The sequence below is a fragment of the Primulina tabacum genome, chromosome 11 (assembly GCF_025594145.1).
Source record: "Primulina tabacum isolate GXHZ01 chromosome 11, ASM2559414v2, whole genome shotgun sequence".
In the NCBI taxonomy this organism is placed as follows: Eukaryota; Viridiplantae; Streptophyta; class Magnoliopsida; order Lamiales; family Gesneriaceae; genus Primulina; species Primulina tabacum.
Genome location: NC_134560.1, coordinates 30,244,694 through 30,260,019, shown reverse-complemented (window position 1 = coordinate 30,260,019; position 15,326 = coordinate 30,244,694).

The window sequence follows — 15,326 nt, the reverse complement described above, 5'->3', positions numbered from 1 at the left end:
AAGTATAGGATTTCCTCAACAAAATGAAGAAGAAAATTTGGAGAGAATAACATAGGAAATTTTGGCCATGGTGAATGGGAGTGAAGTGGAGGATGAGTTGTCTTGGTTGTGTAAAAAGCTAAAACCACTTTTAGCATGCCAAGCCTTGAACATTGACAAATTTGTCTCCAACCCTTCACCTCCAATGCATGCAATTCAATTTGGGCTTGTAACAATTATAAGGCCGATGGACTTTTATTTAAATGTCTCAAACACATTAGAAACCATTTAACCATTACTTGATTTTACTCAAGCCCACTAGTTTAATAATTATTTCTAATTGGGCTCTACATGGCCCAATGTAGTTTAATTAATCCAACACATGAATTAATTTAATTATTTGGACTCTACTAAGTCCACTGGTGTTTAATTAATTCAACACTTAAATTAATTTAATTTAGTCCATTTTAATGTATATGAAAATCACAATTTTCAAATACATTACTCGTTTGGCCAACTTTTAATTTAGGAACACTTCCTCAAATTAAAAGTTACATTGTCCTTATAGAAGTCATACTTCTATTTTTATTTACGCTTATAAACTCATTTATAAGCCGTTCAACACATTGAACTATTTTACTTCTCAACAGGATCTAAAAAGTTAGCACTTGTGTGACCCTCAATGGTTTATTGATACAACTAGCCGTGGGTTCACATCTCCATGTGATTCGGAACTAAACATGTCCTTATACGAGCATACCTCAATTGCTTCATTCTTAAGTATCAGTTTATTCCGATACTGACTGATCAGCTCGAAACTGATTCTATTCAGTTCATGAACAACTGACTTTTGTCTTATCAGTTGACTTACTGAAATTCAACATTCCCCATAAATTATGCATTTAAGATTAATCAATAAGCCCTAAGATATTTCTAAAGTAAGAAAACTTGTCTCTAGTAGTGTCTTGGTGAAGATATCAGCTTCTTGTTGTTCAGTCGAGATATACTCCAGTCTGATTTCCTTCTTGAGAGCATGATCTCTGATAAAGTGATGTCTGACATCAATGTGCTTGGTTCTGGAGTGAAAACTGGATTGTATGTAATCGCAATGGAGCTGGTTTTTTCACAAAATATTGGTGACTCTTCAACTACTACTCCATAATCTTTCAGTTATTTCTGAATCAAGAGCAGTTGAGCACTGCAACTTCCAACAACTAAATACTCAGCTTCAGTTGTTGAAGTGGCGATGGATGCTTGTTTTTTGCTGAACCATGAGATCAGTCTATCTCCTAGAACCTGACATGATCAACTTGTACTTTTACGATAGTATGCATCTGAATAGCTAACTAAATTGAAATATGAGTCCTCAGCATTCCATTTAGCAGTTAGGAAAAGCAATTGTTTAGGATTAGCGTGAAATATAGCACATAAACAGACAATAAATATAATATCAGGACGGCAAACAATTATTTACAATAAAAACTTAATAAACTATGTAGAGTGTCATCTCAACTGATATTCCCCCTTCATCTTTGCCTAGTTTAACTTATGACCTCATGGGAGTGGATGCAGCTGGACATGTTTCCATGACAAATTTCTTTAGCAATTCCTTCGTATATTTGATTTGCCTGATAAAAATATCAGTTTCCAGTTGCTTCACTCGTAAGCCTAAGAAAAATGTCAGTTCACCAATGATGCTCATCTCGAACTTATCATGCAGCAACTTAGCAAACTTATCACATAATTTGGGGTTAGTTGATCCAAATATGATATCATCAACATAAATTTGAACAATTAAACAGTTATCTTTCTTGGTCAATTTGAACAGAGTTTTATCAACTGTTCCTACTAAAAAATCATGATCAATCAAGAATTTTGACAGGGTCTCGTACCAAGTTCGAGGTACTTGTTTTAGACCATACAAAGCTTTATTAAGATGATAAACATAATCATGGAATAAATGATTAACAAAACCTGGAAGCTGTTGTATGTACACTTCTTCCCGTAACTGACCATTCAGAAATGTGCTTTTTACATCCATCTGGTACACTTTGAAATTTTTGAAGGACGCATAGGCTAGGAATATCCTGATTGCTTCAAGTCAAGAAAATGGAGCATAAGTCTTGACATAATCTATTCCTTCTTCATATATGTATCCTTGTGCGACCAGTCTCGCTTTGTTGCACACAACTGAACCATCTTTGTTCAGTTTGTTCCTGTATACCCATTTGGTACCTATAATAGATTTTGAATAGTGTTTTGGAACTAACGTCCAGACATTGTTATGTGTAAATTGATTAAGCTCTTCTTGCATAGCAACGATCCAACTAGGATCAGTTAGAGATTCTTTAGTTTTATTTGGTTCAAGTTGCGATATAAAAGCAGAATGAATAAATAAATTCAACATTTGATTTATGGTTTACACTAGATAAGATGGGTTATTAATACCAAGTTCTGAGGATGGTTCATTCTCCATCTATAGTTAGGATATGCTTGACACGTTTGCAAGTCTAGTTCAGTTTGTAACTGACCAGTTCGTTCTGCTTCAGTTGGAACAAAATCAGTTTGAGGTTGAATATTATCTAGCTATTCATCAAACTGATTATCAGGGACTGTATCTTGTCCAACTGATGCTTCTTCAACTTCTGGCTATAATTTTTGAAAGAATTTTTGACAATATGATTTTCATCTTCATTGTCTTCCTCAAAATTTATATCTGTTAACTGATTAAGTAGCTCAACTAGATCAGTTGGCTTATCAGTTAGCATATTTTCATCAAACACAACACGTATAGATTCTTCGACATTGAGAGTGTGTTTGTTAAAAATTCTATATGTTTTTCTAATAGATTAATATCCTAAGAATAATCCTTCATCCGATTTAACATCGAAGGCAGTTAGTTGATTCTTACCATCGTTATGAATGAATCTTCTGCACCCGAATATTTTAAAGTAAGAGACCACACTTTTCTTGCCATGCTAGATATCATATGGCGCTTTCAAATGTTCTTATTAATCTTCGATATGTTCTGAGTATAACACGTGGTGTTAACTACCTCTTCCCAAAATCTTTGAGAAATATCAAAATCAGCTAGCATTGTTCTTGCTTCCTCCTTAAGAGTTCGATTTCATCATTCAGCTACACCATTCTATTGTGGTGTTCTTGCAGCTGAGAACTCATGCCTGATTCCTAAGTTTTCAAGAAATTGAGACAAGGTCTGATTGATATTTTTTTTCCGCGATCGGACCTTATTTTGTCAATCACGACTGATTTTTCATTTGAAAGTCTTTTGAAAAGTTTGATCAGTTGTGAAGCAGTTTGATCTTTTGATTTTAGAAAAATGGCCCAATTAAATCTTGAGTAATCATCAACAATCACAAGAGTGAATTTCATTCCCCCTAAGCTCGTGACTAGTATCGGACCAAATAAATCTATACACATCAGTTCTAAGCATCGGGGTGAAGATTTACTTCCTTTGGTTTTAAAAGAGGATCTAACTTGCTTTCAGAACTGACAAGCTGAACAAATTTTATCTTTTGAAAATTCACATTTGGGAAGACTAGTTACCAGCTCATGTTTTCTCAGTTATGCAATGGCTTTGAAGTTTAGATAGCTCAATTTTTTTGTGTCATGACCGGCTCTGAAATTTTATTGAAACTACGAAACAAACTGGCTTATCGGGTGGATTGCTCCAACTCACTTTGTATGTTTTTCCACATATATTTTCTGTCATGAATCTATCACCAGATGCATTTGTAACTGAATAGTCATACTTATTGAATTCGAATGATCATTATCGCATAGTTGACTCATTTTGATTAAGTTATGTTTCAAATTGTCAACAAGTAATACATCATTGATGATAATGTTACCGTGGATAAGCATCTCCTTACCCACGGTTTTAACTTGTGAGGCATCCCCAAAAGTGATCTTAGGACCATAAAATTTGATCAGTTGAGATATCAGTTCAGCGTTTCCAGTCATATGCCTTGAACATCCATTGTCCAAGTACCAGACTGAATCTTTGATCAAATTACCTGTAACCTGCAATAAAAAATAATGAATAAATTTGGTACCAAAATCTATTTAGGCCCAGAATTGATTACTCCTTTGGGAACTCAGATTTGGATCAGTCGAACTGATCTACCAGTTTCTGTGTTCCAGATAATTATTCCTAATTTATGTGTGAAATGTGAATGCGGTGAGGATGAAATAACATGTGTTTATGCTCTTTTATCCTTATTGTTCATCCGTCCGGTATCTTTTTTGAACATGCTTGCTACTATAAAAGTTGTAATAGCCGCTTACTGAATTTTGTTTCACATGAATGGACTTCTTGGGTGATCAGTTGTTCGATTCAGCTGAGCTCTTGGGACTGCACCCAATTTCATGTCGCTTCTCCTTGTTCATATTTTCAAATGATTTTTCAACTTGTTTTTCTACCGGATTCCTGAACTCAGGATTCTCATGTACCATTACTGATTTAACAAAGAGAATGTATTTCCCTTTGCTCGTATTAGGTTTTGGCATTGTACCACTGGTTGAGGGTTCATCTTGGCTATTAAAGCCCAAACCAGTCTTATCTCCAGTTGGATTTCGCAACCCTTGCATTTCAGTCAGCATAACTGACGAATTATTCTAGGTTTGAATAACTTCAGCCAGTTTAAAATTTTCATCTCTTAGCTGCTGAATCACATAATCACTTTTATCATTTTCATCTTTCAGTTTAACAATCTCCTCTTTCACATTTAAGCTTTCAGCTGATTTACAACTATCAGCTGTATCAATTAAGGGGTCATTTTTCTTTGCCTTAGCTTCCTCAAAGGAGATAGCTAACTTGTGGTACTCATTTACCATATCGTGCAGTGTGGAGATAAACTCTTCTCGTGTTAAATTAGTTGAGCTAAAGTCAAATACCTTTTCACTGCTGGACTCCAACTCAGCATTATCAGCCATGAGGCATTTCACCTTCTCTTCATCACTTGATCTGCCTCTCAGTATCAGATGCTTTTCTGTCAGAGTCAGCCCACTTTGACTTGTTCTCTTCTTCTACCAAAGCTTCATGCTTCTTTCTGGATGACTTCTTCTCATCCTTGAATCTTCTTCTGTGCTCGAAGGGCTTTTTACCCTTCTCAATTGATCTTCTACTGTACATTTTAATCTATGGACAATTAGCAATGAAATGGCAAGTCTTTCCACAGTTGAAGCACGTATTAGGTTCCTCCTTGGATTTATTTCTGAGATAATTTCTGTGAAAGAAACCTTGATTTATTTTTTCTCAAACAATGACATTGAATCATTGCTTTACTGTTCTGCTGACTTTTCAACTGAAACTGATGGTTCCAATTTCAGTGTGCTTAGGGCAGTTGTAATTGGTGGAATTGTTGGCTCACCTTCTTTGGTTTGCATCTCAAATTTGTAGGATTTTAGATCTGCAAATAGATCTTGTAATTCCACCATATTTAAATCTTTAGATTCCCTCATGGCAGTGTTTTTAACATTCCACTCTTTGGAAAGGCATTGCATAACTTTCAGGGTGATTACTTTATTTTAGTGCACTCTTCCAAGTGCATTCAGTTCATTCACTATGCTACTGACTCTTTTATCAAAATCATCCATCGATTCTCCGGCTTTCAACTTGATGTTATCAATTTTTTGAACAGCAACTGATAGCTTGTTTTCTTTTGTCTGCTCATTTCATTTGCATAGTTGAATCAGCTTTTTCCAAATTTCCTTAGCTGATTTACACATTTTGATTTTGCTAAATATTCTTTTTCCAGAGTTTTATACAGAATGTCATTGGAAACATTGTCCAAGTCAGCTTTTCTATTGTCTTCTGGGGTCCACTCATCTCATGGCTTCTCTATTTGATGTGGTGCTCCATCAGTAAGAGCAACAGTTGTATGTTCTTTCATAATCTTCATCAGTTCATTTGTTATTAATACCACATGTCATCATTCTGAGAAGCTAGATGAGCCTGCATTATTATCTTCCAAACATCAAACTCTTCCCTGGAGAACGTGAGAATCTTGTTGAATGAAGATATGATGATCTATATCAGTTTGAGCATTTGAAATTATTCAAGACAAGATTAATCATTCTGATACCACCTGATAGGATCGGTTAAGGATTTTAAGTGTTTAGATGGGAGGTTGAATAAACACTTAGAATTTATTTATTCATTTTCAGAAATATGGATCAATTCTTTGACTTAGGATTTATTGGTTCCTTTTCTGAAATATGTATCGGTTCTTTGATGAACTGATCCTAAAATCTTGTTTGTTAATATAAATTAGTCAACTGATAAAATTGTGGAATTAGACTGAAATATAGGCTGAATAATTATCAAAAATATAGTGTAAAACTGAAATGAACACGGGAATTTTTATGGATGTTTGGAGATTTCAAATGCTTCTACGTCACCCTTCTATCACAAGGATATGATTTTACTAAAAGATTTTGATATATTATAACAAATTGTAATAATCCACTTCAGTTGGTCTTACACATTATCAAACTGAAACTCTTAGTCTATCTACACTTTACAGTAAATAATTGAATTACTCTAACTGGTAGCCTGAATGCTACGGATTAATACAATGAACTTAGAGCTTGAATGCGCGATTTTTAATATTAAGAAAATACTCGAAGAATGTATCACAACTGATTGTTCGTGTGTTCTTTCAGCACTTCATTACCTCTCTTCAACTGATTCGATCAGCTATATATAGTATTTCATCACAACGGTCGTATTGAATGCATTTAATGACAAATATTCGTTGAATCGTCATGTAGTTACTTTATCAAACAGTAGTACAAGATATTCTGACTTTTCTGTTTTGATTCATCTATTCTATATTTGCATGACCTGTCAGTCTGTCTACTGATACTTCAACTGATGACATGGCCAATTGATTAGAAGTCAACTGATCAGCCGATCAGTTCAACTAGACATTATCAGTTCTAACCGATGTCCTATCCCTTGCGAATTGTAAAGTCTAGAAATTCGAATGACGTAACCTAACTACATGAAAATCTAGGGCTTTATTAGAATGTTAATTTAATTATTTTATATGCATTTAATGCATGATTATGACATGATTTCATGATTGTGTGACATGCTTCATTAAGATTGCATGTTATAGAGATTTTAGCGGTATTTAACGCTCGAACGAGGAACGGATACCGGGGACAGTTTGAAGCAAATGTTTTTATTAAATAATAATTTTTAATTAGTTAATATATGATGTAATTATTAGAATTTTTTGAAAAATGGGCTCTTTGTAGTATTTTTACACGTTGAGCCATATTTTAAACCAGTACGCAATTTTTAGCAAAGCGAAGAAATTTTTGAGGGTTCGGGTAATATTTTTGAAAACGAATTTAAACGAAATAATTTATGAGTGTGTTATTGGGCTTGGTGGGCCTATGTTAATATATTTTGGGTCTAGACTCCTACACATTCTCATTTTTAAAAATATTATATTGCATGTAGCCGCCCACCCCTCAACCCTAGCGTCCACTTCCTACAGCAGCTCCTATCCACGAGTCCAGCTGCCTTTTTGCTCGGTTTTTGTGTGAAATACACATCCAAGGTCCTCCCGTCCCTCCGGTATCAGTTCTACGTGTTTTTGTCGAGCTTTTCGAGCGTATATATGCAAATGCACACCTGTTAGCTTAATTTTCTTGCCTTTCACACCATAATATGTGTTTTGTATGGATTATGCACAATATATATCGGATATAATGTTTCAGCTTGGTTTTTCACGTTTTTCTTCTTGTATGTGATTTTTGGTTACATATATGCCACATTTTTGGCTCGGTTGCAAGGGGGCTACCAAAGCTGGTGTTCAAAGGAGGCTTTACAGCAGATGTTTGGGTTTTCTAGGTGCTGAGATCAAAGTTTGATCATGCTCATGTAAGGATCGATCAGGCATTTATGTTTCGAGTTAGGGCTTTGGTTCGTTCGGATGTTTCAAGGGATTCAGCTATGCAAGTCGGCATTCCGGGAGTTGGATTAGACACTGGTAGGTTTGAGACGTAGCCTAGAGTGACTCGAGCACTGCTGGTCATGGGATAGGAGTAAATCGAGGGAGAAGCTAGGCGTTGTTAGGTCTCGGCTTTCAGAATTTTTGGTGGAAGCATACCACCATGTGCATGGGGCTAGGATCCATGGTTAGGTCCATCCAAGAGGGTCCAGGGGTGGGCTAGGAAGTGTTGGTTCGGGTATGGTCCAAGCTGGTTTGGTGTGGGTTCGAGAACTCAGAGGATAGACGCAACTAGGGTTCAGGCAATTGGGTTCAGAAAATTACAAAAAGGTGCAAGCAAGTTTATAGGGTCCTAAATGGCTAGGATTTTGTTGTTTAGGGTGTGATTAAGTTATGGTTTAAATTTGGGAAAATTTGTTTAAGTTTCGGATTGATTCGGGTTAAACCGGGAACCCGATCCAAGTTTTAAAATGAATTATAAATGTTAATTCATGCGCTATATTTTACGTCTAGGAACTTTGGCTTTGGGTCGAAATTTTAAGATCCAGGGGTAAATTGGTCAATTAGGGTTTTCAGTGGAAAAATTGTCATTTTGCACCCGAGATAGGTTAGCAGTCCTGGCAGTGCCCTGATAATTGATAATGCATATTTAAAATGTATATGCTGATTATGAACATGGATTTGTACGTTAATGTTGGAAAACACGTTGCATGCTTGGTTTAAGAATATGTATGTATATGCATGAGTTTTACAAGTGATGAATATGATGACATGTTTTGAAGGAGTTGAGTTGATTGTGACTAATACGAGCACGAACATGTAAGGAAAAGGCATAGTGGACGGGTAAAACTGTCGTTGATATCCCCGCCACCGGGTACCGCGGTTATACAAAGATGGATTTATCGACTTAGAGATGATACGAATGTCACAACTAATGATCTGAATTCAATAGAATAAAATGAACACGTATATAATTATATGATATGACACGATTTGATATGACTCGACATGTTTATGTTCATGTTAACGCTTTTAAGGATCATGAAACTTATTTTAATTACATTACTTTTCACCGTTGCATGATGTGTATATGTATTTGTTATAACGATATAGGTGTGTTGAGTGTTTACACTCACTATGTGTTATTGGTGCAGGTGAGCATGATTTTGAAGAGACTAGAGGCGCTGAGGAATGATCTTACTGATTTGGTGGAGCACGATAACCCGAGGACATCGCGTTTCTTCCACACTAGTATTTTATGATAAATCAGTTTTCATGGATTATTACGACTGTTATGTTTAGAAGTGTTATGGATTTAATTTTAAATATTTATGTTATTTTTTAGATCTCTATATTTAAGTTTGTTTGATTGTTTATGATTTTTAGATTTAAATGCAGTCGAAATCATTTAATTGTTTAAATTGAATGATTCGATTTAATTATATGCATATGTGTGTGTATATATTTCGACCAAGGCATTTAAAATAAAATAAAATTTAGTAGCATTTAAGTATTATATGTTTCACAAGTACTTCAGTTGATAAGATTTTTCTAGTTCAGCTCAAACAAAGTCTTCAGTTACGATTATTCGATGGTTCGATTAGTTAGATTCTTCTGTTCTCTTACAGAATAATTTGTCAAACTCTGAAACTTATAATAGTTCAACATGCTTTTTGCTGGATTCTTTCTTCCTTCTGCTCTTCTCCCTTTTTGTCAACACCGACCAATCTTGGAAAATAGGAGGAATGTTGAACTGACCTGTGCAGATACTTTAGCTAATTGATCTTGCACAATATCAATTTTCTTTGACAAGCTCGTGCGCACAAAGTCCATCTTTGGTTGAGTTGTTATTGGGAGGTGACCATTTTTGATGTCGTGACTGCCTCTCTTTCATCTCCTCGGGTTATTGTGAACAGGGCATACACTTCCTTAGCCATTTTATTTAATTATTTCATGGTGTGATCCTTGAGCGTGTCTAGACTTAAAGAATGGAGCAGTTGAGTTGACTTGACTTCAGAGATTTTTGACCCAAGATCTGTAAAACTGGACATGATATTCTCAAGCATTACATCAGTTGTGATGGGCAGTTCAAGATAGAAGTATTCAGTAATAGCTTTGGCTTTTCCTTTCCCACTAAAATCGACAACTGCTAACTGTCCAAGGCCAGAGTCTCGGTCCATATCTTGAGCGAGTTCATTGACAACTTCTTCTTGTATTGAAAGATTCTAAGGCTGATCTTCATAAACAGTAGATGCAATCAGTTCCTCAGCGGCCTTCTTTCCAGCAGAGATGAATTTTTGAGAAGCTTCAGAAATAAAGAAAGTTTCAGGAACCACAAAGTAGTGGAAATTATTTCAGATGAAACTAATGGTCCCTGGACTGTTGGCTTTGCTTCAACAAAAATTATTTGTTCGATTATGAACTGAACTTCTTAGGTACTCACTTTACCTTCAGCAGCTTGCTCAGTTATTGGCTAAAAAATGTGTTCAGCAACGAATTCTTCAGAGTCTTTATCTTCCCTTACTCATGCTGAATGTCTTCAGTAACTCATCCACGTTGGCAAGGGATAATTCTTCATCTATATACGTGGTCAATTGAGCTGCTTATTCAGAAATTGGTAGAAAAATTAGTGCAATGGATGTGGAAGGTTGAGCTTCTTTAGATTGTGGAAGAACTGTCTCAGGAGCCTTGTCAGAAGTTTGTTCCAAAGCAGGTTCGACTTCAACTGGTCCAGTTTAGGGCTGAGCAGCAGCAGCTTGGTTGAACTCCTCAACTGTTGTTGGACTGCTCGTCTGCACTAGAATATGAAGCTTTTGCCCCATATCCCAATTATTTTTACTTTGAATTGGATTGTGATGAGATCAAAGTTCAGTTGTTGAAAGACTTTCATATCGGCATAAGAGGTAGGACCAGCTGGATCATAGTTCATCTTAAGCTCAGCTGTCACTTTAGTCAGCTACCTGATTTTCATATGATCGAAGAAATAATCTCTTCTCTCCATTGTTTGGGCAACTGTAGTGGCCTTGACTTTCTTCAGAACTGCTTACTCCAAAGAGATAAACCTTTTAAGAACATATTTCTTCTTCAGCATCTTGGCGAGGGTTATAGTCCTAAACTGTACTCATTCTTTGTAATGTTTCATCTTCAACTCAGCATATTCATTTATTTCATCCATTATGAGGTCTATTTGAGTCTGAATGGAGTTTACTGGCCTTGGTTCTTCTATCATCTTGGTCTTCCCCTTCAGATCATTTAGGGCATGAGGGAGACACAATCCTGAGCTAGTTGTGTCCACCACTTCTCTGATGAGCACAAATTTTGGTCGTTCATATGGAAGAATGGTCGAGCGAACAATTGTAGTGAAATACATTGGGATTCCCATTAGTCTGAGAGTCTCTCTAGATTCAGTTACTATCTTTTGAGGATAGTCTTCTTTATTTTTGGATCTGAACTCTATGATTGGTTAGACTGATTCGATGGGAACTGCTGAAATTGGTGCCTCGGCTCCAGTTTGAAGTAGCCTAAGCTCAGTTAGGGCACCTGGAGTTGCTGCAGGCTTGATCTTCTGATACCTTAGCTTCTTAAATAGCTGTGGAGAAGGAGTCTTCTCCGAATCACTGGTCTGGATGACCAGTTTCTTCTTTGGCTTCTGAGGAGCAGCAGCTTTGGATTTAACAATCTTTTTTGTCTTGAAAGCTGCCTCCTCTTCTCCAACTTTCTTGAACTCAATGTTCTAAGCAATGTAGATCTTGAATCTTGAACTCAACGTTCTAAGCTGGTGGCGCACATCGAAAATCTCACCTGCATCGTTCTAACCAACTTTCTTGAACTCAACGTTCTAAGCACTTTATTTGACTTAGTGAAATTGTCTGCTGCTTGTTGTATCCGACTTAGTGAAGAAGGACGGCAGTATGCGACTCTTCATTGATTATAGAGAGCTGAACAAGGTCACCGTCAAGAATAAGTATCCCCTTCCTAGAATCGAAGACTTATTTGATCAGCTGCAGGGAGCTTCAGTGTTTTTAAAGATAGATATTCATTCAAGATACCATCAGCTGAAATTGAGAGAGGCAGATGTTCACAAGACGGCTTTCAGGACTCGATATGGGCACTTCGAGTTTATGGTGATGCCTCCAGGTTGACTAACGCGCCAGCGATCTTCATGGATCTCATGAATCGCGTATTTCATCCGTATTTGGATCAATTTTTCATAGTCTGTGTAGATGATATACTAATCTACTCGAATAGCAGGGAGGCGCACAGTCAGTACTTGAGAATAGCACTGCAGATATAACAACACAGACAATTATATGCGAAGATCAGCAAGGGCGAGTTCTGGCTCGAGAGAGTGGCGTTTTTAGGCCACATTATATCCAGAGATGGAGTTGAGGTTGATCCGAAAGGTCGAGGCAGTCAAAGATTTGCTAGTGCCTAAGAGTGTGACAGACATCCACATTTTCTTGGGCATAGCTGGGTAATACAAGAAGTTTATTCAGGGATTCTCAACTATTTCTGAAATGTCCGCTCATTTTAAAATTCTACCAACTGAAACGTCTCGCTTATTTTAAAATTCTAATGAATTTTTTTTTACTATGGCGGAAAATATACACGCTCAAAAGTATTTAAATAACTTAAACATGTGTTTTTAGAAAAAAGACATCCATCATCTGAATAAAATAACTACAGTTAATTAAATCTTAAAAAGAAATAAATCTGTTAGTCTATTGATTTAAAAAGGGAAACTCGAACAAATAACAAAAGTCTGATGGATTGACAACACATAACAAGATTCAAAAACATTTAACCATATTGCTTAAACCCATGTCTCGTAAACATATTATGCGGAAGAAATGTCAGGTCCTCGAGTTATCCAGTGCACCACCCAGCTCCACCTACTTAGTCTTTAGCGCCTCCAGTCTCCATAACATCGTATTCACCTGCATCATTCACACCTAGTGAGTCTAAAGACTTAACACACCTGTAATGTTATAACGAGCACATATACATAACATGCAACAGTGAAAAGTACTTTAATCAACATACATTTCATGTTCTGAAAAGCATAAACACAAACATGTCGTATAATATCATAACGCGTCAAACATGTCCCAACATATCATCATATACGTATACATTTTATTTTATTTGAATTCAGTTCATTAGATTAGACTTTCGTATCAGCTCTATTCGATGGATCCATCTACGTATAACCACAGTACCGGGCGGTGGGGACATCAGCGGCACTCTCACCCGTCAACTGAGCCGTGGCCTATCATATCATCATATCATGTCAATGGAAATATGATCGTCAGGCTCTCTCTGGGGCCTTCTCCTGTATACGGGCTCTCTCGGGGGTCTTTTCCATCACGATATCTCCAATCATGTCATCATATACATATATCGTCAGTCACAATTGTAACGCCCCAGATTCGACGACTGTCCTCACTGTACCAAGACGAGTCTTTCCAGCGTGCTTATGTCCTCACTCACACGCACCCTGGGAAACTTCCCAGGAGGTCACCCATCCCAAAGTTGCCCCAAGTCAAGCACGCTTAACTTTGGAGTTCTTATGTGATGAGCTAACGAAAAGAAGATGCACCTTCGTGATATGAGTAATACAAATCAAATGTTTTAAGCCCTCTTCAACTGTGCAGTCCATTACATTGAACAGTCTCAAAATCCCTCTCATTTCCGTGTGGGTCGGTTCATTCATGTTCCCTCCACCTAGAAGCCTGCCAGGAGCCGCTCATTGTCCATGCAACTGATGGCACCGGCGATCACCCCCCGCCCTCTTCGGCCCCGGGCCTCACATGCCCACCAGCTTCCGCTTGATTCGTCCCCGAACCACACCCGTACTAAGAGAGGTCAGCTTTGATACCACTTGTAACGTCCCAGATTCGACGACTGTCCTCACTGTACCAATACGACTCTTTCCAGCGTGCTTATGTCCTCACTCACACGCACCCTGGGAAACCTCCCAGGAGGTCACCCATCCCAAAATTGCCACAAGTCAAGCACGATTAACTTTGGAGTTCTTATGTGATGAGCTACCGAAAAGAAGATGCACCTTCGTGATATGAGTAGTACAAATCAAATCTTTTAAGTCCTCTTCAACTGTACAGTCCATTACATTGAACAGTCTCAGAATCCCTCTCATTTCCGTGTGGGTCGGTTCATTTATGTTCCCTCCACCTAGAAGCCTGCCAGGAGCCGCTCATTGTCCGTGCAACTGATGGCACCGGCGATCACCCCCCCCCCCCCCCCCCCCCCCCGCCCTCTTCGGCCCCGGGCCGCATTTACGACTTATGACTTATGATTTATGTTAAAGATTTTAAGACTATTTATTTATGCTTTTTGGAGAGATTTTTGAGAGGTTTAGTATGGGCTATACTTTTCAAACTTATTGCTTTTTAGGTTGGGTAAAACAGTTGACGATTTCATTTTATGACTATTGCACTTTTCAAACTTATTGCTTTTTAGGTTGGGTAAAACAGTTGACGATTTCATTGTCTCTTACGTATTTCGAAACTACACATGCATCGCTACCTTATGACCCTCAATGGAGTCCGTAAACGGATCATAGTGCATGCATGTACGTAGAGTATTTACATTGTCCCCGATCAAATGACTAAAGGATGTACGACCATAACCGCGGCTTATTTCACTCGATAAATGATAACCACTTGGAAAGTCCGCAGGAGCATTGTTCAGCAGATTATCAAATGATCACACATCTGTATGAATAGACATCTATATGCCCTTACCAATTAAAGATGACGTTTAAATCATAGATATTAGTCTCAAGCTCATGCGACCTTTATCCTAATTTTAGGCTGCTGAATCGACTAGGAACATGTTTAGAATATACGGTACGCTCTCTAATGAGTTTCATGATTTTACTTGAGAGGCAGACCTCATGGTACATATATAGTATATTCAGTGAAGAAGATAATTTTACATAAAAGTCAATAGTTCAAGCCAAAAGTTGGCTCACTGGACATCTACTCTAATACGTTGAACTGTTGGCATGAGCATTTAAGAGTTTTGGTTAACATAGCCGACTTAAGATGTGGAACCAAAACGCCTGATGCTGGCTGCCTCCATGAATATGATGAACATATTCGATCAAAAATTAATTGCCATTAAGAGCGTTTGTCAATATGTGTGACTTTTCTTCTCCAGTTTTGACAAAAGATGTGGTGTTTGTCTGAAGTGGACGAGTAAACTGGTCCTGGACGAGTGAACTGGTCCTGCACAAAGTGAACAACGTAGGCTTTAATGGAAGAGGGCCATAATAGAGCAGTGAAAATTGGCCATGCAATAAAGGATCCAACATAAGATTTGCTGGAAGAGGTCCAT